The following is a 12,465-nucleotide window of genomic DNA, read 5'->3' as shown; positions in this document are numbered from 1 at the left end:
CACAAGAACGTCGAATCTGAATCACTTGAAAAAAACACGTGGGTGCTTAACTTTTTTCCAGGTGTATATATTAACACAGAATAAATGTTAATTTGGAATTAAACAGACCCCTGGACTAAATTAAATATAAACATGAATATATATACCTATACAGTATGTTTGATTAACATTTAATTCAGGATGCATCTTATGTATCCACAAATTTTCTTTAGTGCATAGCATTTATTTACTATCCACACTCACCAAGATGTTAAAGTGTTTTGAAGTGACATTTGTGTCACAGTCCTGTAAACAGTGTCGAAGGATGGACGACTGATTATATGCTGTGTTTTACACATGCTCTTTAATACACAAGCTCAGACGTCATACTGAGAGCCCACATAGCCAAGATTACACCTTGTTGATTAAATAAAGTAAAGTCTTCCTTGAACTTGAATCATGACAACCACTACTAATCAAAATTAAAGCAAAGTATGAAATTAAACCCAACAGAAATATCACTGAAATTAAATGCAAGACAAGTAAACATAATATTTATCTTGATCTTAAATTTTGAAATTGCATTTTTTAAGAATCTTTACACGTTCAAAGCCCTTTCAATGAGCCTAATATGCACTTAACTGTATTGATATTATGTAAATGTAACTAAAATTTCATAAACTAGTTTGATTGTGAATAAACATATATATAAAGTGTGTTCAACATACCTAAAGTGAGCTAAACTATCCCATATATTGATAAAAAAAAGTTATGTCATGACTATACAAAAAATGGCTTTTACAGTTTAACTTCCCAGACTTTGTGAGCAGAAAAAAAAGGTGATTTACTGTCCTAGCTATATGTTAAAATAAGTTTGACAACATAAGTAATATTTCCTTACCTTTCCTAATTAAGTGAACACATCTCAAAGATGTTTCACCTTTCCTGACTGTGTAGACACAGCAGTGATATAGCATATCTCAAAGCTATTTAACTTTCACCAAAATATGTTAATACAATATTCTTAACTATGTGCAAAGGTTACTCAAGAGTTACTGAATTGTAAAAATAATTAATTTCTATCTAGCTAAAATTCAAATGTGTGGAAATTTTACCACAAGATCTTTCTGTGACACAACCTTTCTAATTATTCTGGTAGAAAGTACATATGAATTTTTTTGCAAGTTTCCATACAAAGACCTTTAATAAAAATACAACTGGATGTAACTTTATGTAATGATGAACTACTAGGAAGATGTTGTTTTTAGTGCAAAGCAACACTATTGGCTATCTGTGTTTTGTCTAACACGGGAAAATGAGCTCCGTATTTATGCACTGTAAGTCGATAGACTTACCACTTACCCACCAGGGGATTTGCTAGGATGAAAACTGAGAATGACTTTCTAACTTTTAATCATTCAGGAAAATCTTGCAATAATGGATGTGTCATTACTAAATCAAACTATGATTTCAAAATTATAGGCAATAAAACTAGAAGGCTGATATAGATCATGTAAGAATCAGATACATTATATAAGATTATTTGTTAGCAGAAATTTTGTTATGATTTATTCTTAGCTTTTAAGGTCGATGTTCACAGAAACTCAGAACTGAAATAGATATAAATCAGTTCTGACACTTTTTTTGCCTCTTGGTGGTAATGCATTGATGAACTAAACCATAATAATAAAATTTCATTGATTTTGTTCAACCATTGGATGATACTTTTTATGAATAAATAATTAATTAATGAAATTTCCACAGAAATAGAGAAATAAAAAGGAAAAATAGTTATTAGCACAACTCTTAACTACTGAAAGAAATATTAATAAAACGAATTTTAATTAACATGTAAAGTGGATTTTTTTTATTTTGTTTTAATAAAACCACAAAAAGCATTACCTTCAGGTTACTTAGCACCATCTAATGGCAGTAATTACACTTAGGGTGACATCGAATACCGTTGACACCGCAGCCACATCCACCAGATGTATCTCCTTTTCCCTAAGTAGTACAATAGATAATTGAACCAACCCATTAAAATAGTAATTAATACTAGTACTGACTTTTTATGTAATCAAAACCACTTAAAACTGATAAAGCTCAAAGTTTGACAATAATATATATTCTATTAAATTTTGTTCAATAATTATACAAAATTTGCAGTTTTTTGTAATGAAACAAAAATGCAATAACTAAAATTATATCTACAATGAAAATTGACAGCCACATACTTGAAATTTCATTATCAAAGCAACTTGGGCAAAAAGTTTTAAAATAAAAGCAGGAACAATGTTTAAAATGCACAATAAAAACCTAATTTAGCCAACAACCAATCCATTTGATAAATTGGTATCATTTGATGTAGTTTCATTGATTACTAAAGTCCCAGTAGAAGATTCTATAAAAGGACAGATTAGTTCAAGCTTCTATTTTTCAAACTGAAATTATTGACATCATTAACTTAACTAGAGCATGCATTGAAAGTTCCTTTTTCAAAGTTAATGAAAAGTATTATAAGCAGAATAGTGAATTAGCCATAGGTACCCATCTTTCCTCACTTTTCCACAACCTTTGTATGGATAGTTTCAAACATGTTGTTGGTAATACTTCTTTAAGTCCTGATTGTTACATTATATTCATATTTGATATATTCTTGGTTTGGCAGCATAGAAATAATGAATTAAAAATCTATTCAGATTAAGTATGAGATTGAACAAGATAACTACTTATCTTTCATACATGTACTTTTTAAAAGAAATAATAACAGAACTATTTATACATCTGTTTATCAGAAATCATATTCAGTCTCCATGCTATCACATGAAAGATCTGTCACCAATATTTTCAAAAACTAGCAACTTTTCATACTTATATAGATAAAGCATTTGGAATTGGTTCTGATACAACTGAGTTGAAAAACAAACAATATAAATAATGGTTGGAGATGGCTTGAATGGGTAATGAGGTAAAACTTTAATATAAGTTTAACATAACAGCAAATGTACAACGTTTCGACAAGGTTTTGTCATCATCAGGTACCTGATTATTAGTCTCAAAGTGGGTTCCTCATCATCGAATTTAAACTATATAAAACTCGATTAAACTACATTAAAAAGCCTTACTAATGTCTAAATCACTGAACATATAATACATAAAAAAATGTGACAAATTTTATTCAGCAGTGTACTAGATTGAAGTATTTGTGGATATTAAGCACTTTTATATATTCAACTGCTTCAGAAAAACAAATTTAAATAAAAGACAAAAGAATTCAAAACTATGAAGCCTCTAAGTACGATGCATACATTGGAGAAGATAGCGTGAGAGAACGCCTAAGCTGAGAAAAGGTCAAGAACTAGGCAAAGAATTGTTAATTAACATAGCATTGGGTGATGAAAAATAGAATGAAGTTTGGATGAACTAACATTGGCAGAGCTGTGAGAATGCTAGAAGGAATTCAGTCATGTGACTGGTGTCTACATACCAATGCCTCCAAACTATCCAAAAGTTTACGTTAATTGGGGGGTTGATGCACTATTTATGACCAAAAAGTGGTTCTGGAAAAGCCCAGGAATGTGCAGAAATTGTCCAATGAAGTGTCAGATCTACCTGGAGGTAGATGCAAATACTATTTGAACACTCACAAAATTATTAAAAACGTATTTAAAAACTCGTGTCTGGAGCTGAAAAGTCAGTTCTCCAGGACCAAAGAAAAGTCTCCTAACCACCCTGTCAGTTAGAAGTTGAAAGTTTGAAAAGATGTTGAAGCTCTCATGCCTGCAACAAAGCCAAAATGCCATCTCAACCCCAATGGAAGTAATAAATGATATTTCTCTTGATCGAGTAATATAGTTAATATAGAATGATGAAAGGAACTTAGAACTTAAGCATGTCTAAATATAATCCTTCTAGTGTTCCAGTTGATAGTTTGTTGAGTGTAATAAGCAACTTGATCAGAATTATAGAGGATTTGCTCGATAAACTAAACAAGTATTTGCTGTAAACATTGGATTTTGATTTTGGATATATACATATATAATAAATCTTGATTCTTTTTTTGGAACCTCAGTCTCAGAGTCGATTCTTGTGTACTCCACTCGTGATTGTATAACTGGACTTAATATAAACCTGGTGTGACTGGTGGTAAATTCGAGCTCCAATGAACAGCCCACATGGCCAGCCTGTTACAAGATTAACAGTGTCTAAAGATATGAAAATGTATAGTACAGTAATATTACCATACATACAATGTGTAACTAGCTAAGTTGCCAGTGTGTTCAGCAAACATACTTTATTCCTAATAAATAATCTTAGTTTTATGAAAATTGTTTAATCTTGAAGTCTAAGTCCAAGGGAGGTCCAGTTCAATCTACACTTTGATCAACATGTGTTATTGGGTTATTCTAGTTTCAGAGAACTCCACTCCTCACTAGAAACCCTGAACACAAGTTAACCACAGAGATAAGCTGGACCTATATCATACAGTATCAACCATACTTTTGGTGTGAATGTGCTTCACTTCACCTATCTAGTGTATACGTTTTTCTCATAGTGACTACAAAGCACATTCATACCAACAGTATGGTTGATACTTTATTCCTATTTTCAAACCAATTAACAAAATTAAAACAATACTTTCTAGTACTTAAGATCAAAAGATATAGAGATAAAAAGGTATATATGAAATTAGGCATGAATGCAATAAGAAATATATTGGTCAAACTAAATATAAATTAATTTATTCTCTTAATGAAAATGAAGCTTATGTAGGTAATAAAAAGATGCTAATTTCCACGCTGAATATGTCAAAACAGGTCATTCAATACAATGGCACGAAACTATAATTTCAAATGAACCTAATACATAAAATGGATTAAATATTAGAGAATCAACAGAAATTTTGTGCTGTAAATTAACTAATTCTTTGCTAAATAGAGATGAAAGGTTAGCTGGTGCTAAAACACAGCCTTGCAAAGAAATATTGATTTCTTATGTATAACATTCATACTAGCATTAAAGTTTACAATGAGTTAAGCATTTTCCTTATAAAGCTACATGCTTGTTGCGTATATCTTTTACTCCTAATGATGGCAGTGTAAGGCTACCGAAACAGTCTTTTAATGTTGGCTGTCAGCCAAATCAACTTTTTATTGTACAATTGAAACATTGTTTCTGTGTTTATTTTAAAGTCACATATTTCTTATCTGTTTAAAGCTGGATTCTACTTTTTGTCACTTAGTTTGTAAACAAAGTAAACTTTAATGAAAAAATTTAGATCAATGTACTTCTCTATTTCAATCTCTCATGTTCATGATGGTCATTTAAGATCAAAAATATGACTGCATTATGTTAAATCTCTAACATTCTCTTATTTGGCTCTTCCTCAGAGTAACAAATATTATCTGGGCATGACCACTGAGGCAAAACTCATCTATGAAGAATTTATTATTTTGCTTGTTCTTCACAGATAAGAAGTTAAAATGCTGCTGCTATAACACATTTTTTTCTGTAACTTGTCATTTCAATAGATGTTTACAAAGACATCACATATATTTAATTGGAACTTTACAACTGCTAGAAAAATATGGAATTGCTTTCAGTGTTCCTCTGTTATTCAGGTGGGAAAGCTGAAGTCACCATATGCTTTGCTAGAAGAATCCACTGCAATAGCAGTATAAAACAACACAAAATTTTCAAAATAACAATGTTTTGCTAATAACTTCTAATCAAATGATGTCAAAGTTAAAAACTGTCAAACAATCTTACTTGTAATATTTTTCTGATAACCTATTTATTTTTTAGATCTCTATAAACAGATCAGTGGCCAACATAGTAAAAGGGTTTTAAATTTTGAGATACCCCTAAGTATGGTATAACAAAATAAAATTAGTAAGATATTGTATCCTTATGCCTGCTGATCTAAAAAAAATGTGACAATGAAGTTTCCAATTACCCTGGTGATTGTCCTTTTCTTTTAAACTATTTCCACAGTAACTACATAACAAAAACAACAACAAATGTTGCAAAATATTTATGAGTCTTAGCTTAATTGTAACCTTTTTGAAAATTTTATAAGATGTATCAAGATATTTTTTTGCAATTAGTCTATATACATTGATACTTTCTCATTCCACGACATCAAAAACCATACAGAAATTCCACCTATATGATAAATAGGAGCTTCTGAAAGAGGACAACTCCAACAGCCTCTAATGCAAATTTTCCTTTGTTTGTATTGTTTGTTTACACAATTTATAGTACCCATTGAACTTTTTAATCAATTTTTCTTTTTCTTTTTGCATTAGCAATTGGTACAGGGGTACCTTGAAACATTTTAAACCCTACTGCAGGACTCTTGGATCAATATTTCTAATGTTTTGCTCACAAATGCTAGCCCTCCCCCATAATCTGTGTAGTACTAAAATATTATGTGTATTTCTGATTTTACAGTGCACCAATATATACATCAATAGGCTTCTTGGTATACTTAACAAATTTAACCCTTCTTTGGGAAGTTAGTGACTTCAGGCTCTGATGCCAACCTCATGCACACTTCCTTAACCTCTTCCTTCACATAGTATCAGGCCACTTTTCTCTATTTTTATCCCTGTTTTATAGACATCAGAGTTTTGGAAATGGTTTATTGGTCACGTGAAACACAGCAGTAATTTTATAACACAAACAATGAGATAACAGGTCTGTTATTTCAGTTTGAGATACTGTACAAAAAAAAAGGTTAATGTTAATTGTCCATAAACAAAATATGGTTGGAATCAACAAAAATTAGAGGTTCACATAATTTTGACCTGCACAAAGTATTAATTAATATAAATTTTACTATAATAAGCACAAAATATTCATAAAACATGTAAAGGCTAAAAGGAAAACTAATTGTTCTAACTGGTAATATGTTCCGATACTAGTCAAATCAGTTAATGATAGATTTTGCTGATACTAACCTATGATTAATGACAGTGTGCTAAGAGGTAGTGTACTTTGATGAATTCATAGGTAATATCTGTACGAAACATGGTCCTACTTTGGTTTATCAAGATCTTTTATGCAAATATAAGACATTCATGGTGTCAAGATAAATTAATTATATTTCTATAATATAATCTGCAGGAAGTTAAATTGACAAGTGAGTTTCAGAATCAAACATTAGCCTTTTCTGTATCATATCTCAGACTGAAATAAATGAAAAGTCAACAGGGAGTGATATTTTACTGGTTTATTATCTTATTTAATGTATATATAATATGTATTTCTTTTTTTATGCATATTTCATGTTTTCAGACACATTTTAAGCTTATTTTTGTTTGTATTTAATGATGTTTTCTATTGTACCCCCTTTTCTGAAGTCCTGAAATGCATACCTCTGTTTCCTGTGTTATATATGCCTCTCGTAACAAAGTTTCTGACAACAAAGTAGTATCATGGAATGAATCTATTTTGTTACCAGAGGTATTACTGTACAGCAAAAATATGGTTTCCAGAGCCCTGTAGTAGCATTTAAAATATTTCCTAAGTATTAATTCCAAGTTCAAAAAATTTGTAGAAAATGTTCTATAGCTATTTGAAAAATGGGGAAGAAAATAAAAAAATGAAAATTTATCTCACAATCTATAGGAATCATCCTCATTTGAAGGCTTGTACTTAACACATAGGTGGAATTTCTCTCTGATGTTTGGTGTTCTGGAATATGAAAAGTATAGATACTAAGTGGAAAAAAAAAATATCCTGATACATCTAAAAATCTTCCCAAAGGTTAAAATATAGCATTTAGTTTTCATGCTATTTTTCATTTGAATTTGTTATACCACATGTAGGGATACCATGAAAAAATCATGGTCTCATCAACTGGACACTACAAGATACTTTCCAATTTGATAGAGTTGAACCACATTTTTTAATACTTAAAACTTCTAATAATCTTATCTAACCTATAAGCAGAACAATCCATTCACAATATCTTAAACAGGAAAGTTCTTCTCACCCCTTGTCCCCAGCGAGGTCCTTTAGTAACCCAGCAAATTTCAGTTTGACAAACAGAACACTTTTAACCAATCACATCCCCATCTCTTCATCACAATCACTTGACATTTTGGACATCTCATGGCATCTCCTTGTATCAACATGGTCTGCAAATAAAGAGAAAAACAGTTTAGCCCTATTTGTCTGGAAAATGCTAGTTAATACTCTCATGAAATGCAAGGAAAATACAGAAAACAATCATTTACCTAGTTCATTTTTTAAAGCAGAAATGAAAGTATACAGAATTATTAGCAAATTATTAAAACCTAAATTTACTGTCTATGGTCAACTCATCTCACAACTGTATTGCAAATATGGCTGAGATTAGACTGGGTATGTAGAAACTTTACTGATGTTTTAAGAAAGACATATAGCCTAAAGTTACAAAATGTAAGCTGATCTCAAACACAAAAAAGGCACAAATAATTAGCTACTTTTTCTCTGAAAAAAGTAAAAATACAAATACTAAGAAATTCATTTTATTTCTTTTTGTTTCATCATTTTCCCAAGTTTATTTTAACTATCCATTACCAAACAATTTTCATTTTAGTGAAACTTTATGCTTTATGTTCGACTAACAAGCTTATTCACTTATTTTTTCAGAGCTTCACACCTCACTTAACACTATACAAGCTCCTACAAGTCTAAAAATGTGAAATGTCTACTAATGCATTCATAGCTATACAGGAAAAGTACAGAACCATAGTGAAAATCTCTCAAAGGTAGATTTTGATACAAACTTGAAATGAAGTATGAAATTACCTCTCCTTACCGTGTATGTTTTTTTTTAATGGAAAGCCACATCAGGCTATCTGCTGTGTTCACTGAGGGGAATCAAACCCCTGATTTTAGCATTGTAAATCTGTAGACTTCCTGCTGTCCCACTGAGGAGCTTTATCCTTACTGACTTAACGAGTTGGAATAATATCACTTTTCATTACTTTACTATTTTTATCATCCTACATGTTATTTAAATAATTTTAAAGCACAATTTTCTCAGGGTCATTAATATCTTATCTTTCATGACTGGAATATTGTATTCAATATAATTACTACACAAGTTCTTTCACAATATTGCAGTTTCAACATAAAAAATTAATATAATAAATTTTGAAGCCTTAGTATAGTAGTACAATTTTAACTACACATATGAAACAGTAAGACAAGCTCAGTTGCTAAAGACAAGTGAAAGCTACTGTGCTAGTCTTAATATATTACTAACTAGGTAATTATCGTAGTTCAGCTAAAAAAAGACAGTTCTGAATTTCAACCTAGATATAACTGCAAACCATACATCTAAGAACTCTTTAGTCTTCTTTGCTTCTTCACTTCCTGCAGCTTGAAATTCTAATTCATCCTGGTATTGTCGACAGTTTCGACCTTCGTGAATGGCTCGACAAGTCAGGCAGTTAGTCTGACCACAGACAGGACAAAGGAAAGCATTAACATTATCTTCATAAAAACACCAACCCTTACAGTCAGGAGTCTTACAGTGGAAACTGTTATCAGCACCATTCTCAGCTGCAGCAATACTTCGTTGTAGAAAGCGCTCGTATTCTTCAACTGAAACCAACTGAGCAAAATAAGTAACACCACTTACTCTCATATTATTACTCCACAAAATATCTTATTTCTTATAAAACAATAAAAACAGACTTTTCCCAAATGTTGGCATAGTATTATGAGATGAGGCAAAACATATGTAACATTTTTAAATTAAACTTTACACTACACAGAATAAAAAGAGAAAGTAGTAATTATCTCAAACAAGAGAAAAACATACAAGTATATATATGCATAAATGAATAAATAGCTAATGATGGAAGAAACAGATGAATGAAAGGACAAGCTAATGAACTTGATAAATGGATAAAAATTACTATACATACATATAGGTAGATTTAATTTTCTGAAGAAAACAATGCAGCTACAAAACAAACGTCAAAAACTGGAGCACAAACCATAAGGTGGGTCATTTCTAATGTAACCTGGTTTTTGAGATACCAGTAAAAGTATGATAAAACATGCACTGGATCTACATCATCTATCCAGTTTAACCTCAACTTCGCTGGCCTCACATACTTTAAAAAAGAAAGAAAGAGAGAAAAAGGAGCAGATGTGGAAGTTCAAGCCCATAACATCCCATATTTTTACCATCTTTCACCACCTGCAGCCCAAAGTAGGAAGGTGATTGCTCTATTCTTACACTTAAGTAAAAAACATTAGTAAGAAATAAAACAATAATAGGAAAAAAAGAAAATATTAATAAAAAGTGCTATACATCACTAAGGGAGACAGCAAAACTGTCCTTGAAGTTGGCATTCCAGCTACCAATATGATGTTTGGACATAAAAACCAATAATTTTTTTTAAATCACTTACTTTCACATTTTATAACATTTATATCCAGAAGAAAGAATTTTTAAACAGCTAGCTACGCTGAGTATAGTTGAAACATGATGGATAATTGCAGTAATCTATTGTTCTTAATCCAATGAGGGTTGGGTGTTGTTATATGTTTAAATTCATACAGCAGGATTAATACTCATGATCGAGGATAGGAGCTGTAATAAAACAAAAGGTGGGGTTTAGTATAATAGTAGTATAAAAGTTTTATTGTCTCCCCAGTGATGTATGTTATTCTATTTCTTTTTTTCTTACTATTTTTTTTAACTTAAATGTAAAAAGATTGCAACCACATTCCCATTTCTGGTTGTGGGCAGTGAAAGATGGTAAAGATGTGGTACATTGTGGGTGTGAGCATCCATATCTGCTCCTTCTCTCTCTTATTCTTTCTTTTTTTTAAATCATTTGAGGCCAAAGAACTGATATTAAGCCAGTACATCTAATGACCCACCTTATGATTTGTGCCCCAGCAATGGATGTTTGTTTTGTAGCTGCATTTCTTTTCTTTTTCTCCAGAAAATTAAATCTTACTCTATTGCATCTAAAGTTTAAATATGCTGTTAAATATTCTTCCTTTGATATATATATTTGTTGGTAAGGTTTTGTAGCTTATCTATATATATATATACATATATATACATATATATATATATATATATATATATATACACACACACACACGCACATTCATATGTCTATATACTGTAATTTTCTGAATAGAATATGCATTTTCTTCCAAAAACATTTATCTAGAAGTTATGGTGGATATAATATATGGTAATAAATCTTTGGATTTTTATACAGCCAGTCCAGCAATCTTTTCTGACACGTATTGTGAACAATAATGCATATTTACTAAAAATGATGCATTTCAATGGTATGTCTTATTAATTCACTCTGTTTATAAGGCATAAATGACATTTGTCTCACTTTTCATTCATATTTAGCATCTTTAAACATGATTTTTAAAATATAATGATCAAGAAGCTTAGTCTTGTGATTTTTAAGATTTATTTACATTCACATTTAGACATGCTTGGGAAATACTAAACTAATTATTGCTACATTACAATAACATTTGATATCCAAAACTACAAATCATTTTTGGTGAAACCTTCAAATTCTGAGTCTGAATCGCTGTCCTCAAATAGTTGGCATAAGTTCTCTACAGTCTCGTTGTCATCATAAATGGCATTACCACTAACATCTATCTACCACAGCAGCAGCAGCATCCCAGAGGATGTCATCTTCTGAACCATCCATGATACTTGTGAGACAACACTTCTTAACCATTTGATTACTGGGTCCTTACATTGCAAGGACATAATATAACTTTCTTAATATTTCATTCCAAAAATAAAACTAGTGGATGAAATTGTTTGACATTTGACATGAACTTTTATAAAGGTATGTAGTTTCAGAAAAATATACTTAATTTTTATTTTTTATACTGTTGCTAATAAACAATTCATTATTTATTGTAGTTATTTGCACTCAGACTTAGAGTTCAAGTGCAAGGTGATTTTCATATTAAGTATAAAAATACGTTTTTTTTATCTTACAGTTTTCAAATTTAATGTGCATAACCTCTAGAACCTACTAAATGGACACCAATTATTTATTAATCATCTCAACACACATCAATGGGTCACCATAGGTGATATAACGATATCACCAGCAGAGATACTAGCCTCTGGCAAAATGTTTTTGCTCTCGCTTAGTAAAGTAAGCCTTGCAGAGTGAGGCAAAATTTGACTTATATGACAAAAATGATTAAACCCTTCAAATATGAATTTTAAAACATAAATAATAAATAATTAACTAAAATATAAAAGTAAAACCTAAATACAATTGACTATCTCATATATATCTAGGTAAGAAACAATAGCAAGTGCTAGTGAGGACAAAATTAGCAAACAATGTTTAGACTGTTTGATGTAATTGGTAACAAATGCTGTGCACTATAAACAAGATTACGACACTTATGATATACAACATTGTTTATTGACATAAAGGGGACATGGATAAACGTTTCGGAATTCTA

The 12,465-nt window shown here is 30.7% G+C and overlaps 1 pseudogene; it reads right to left on the bottom strand.

The window, feature by feature from the left end:
- The window catches only part of LOC106457920, a 119,963-nt pseudogene that overhangs the window by 4,986 nt on the left and 102,512 nt on the right, over positions 1-12,465 (bottom strand).

The sequence above is a fragment of the Limulus polyphemus genome, unplaced genomic scaffold, assembly GCF_000517525.1.
Source record: "Limulus polyphemus unplaced genomic scaffold, Limulus_polyphemus-2.1.2 Scaffold392, whole genome shotgun sequence".
NCBI lineage: Eukaryota > Metazoa > Arthropoda > Merostomata > Xiphosura > Limulidae > Limulus > Limulus polyphemus.
Note: the sequence above shows the minus strand (reverse complement) of the source record. Positions and strands in the feature narration are given on the sequence as shown.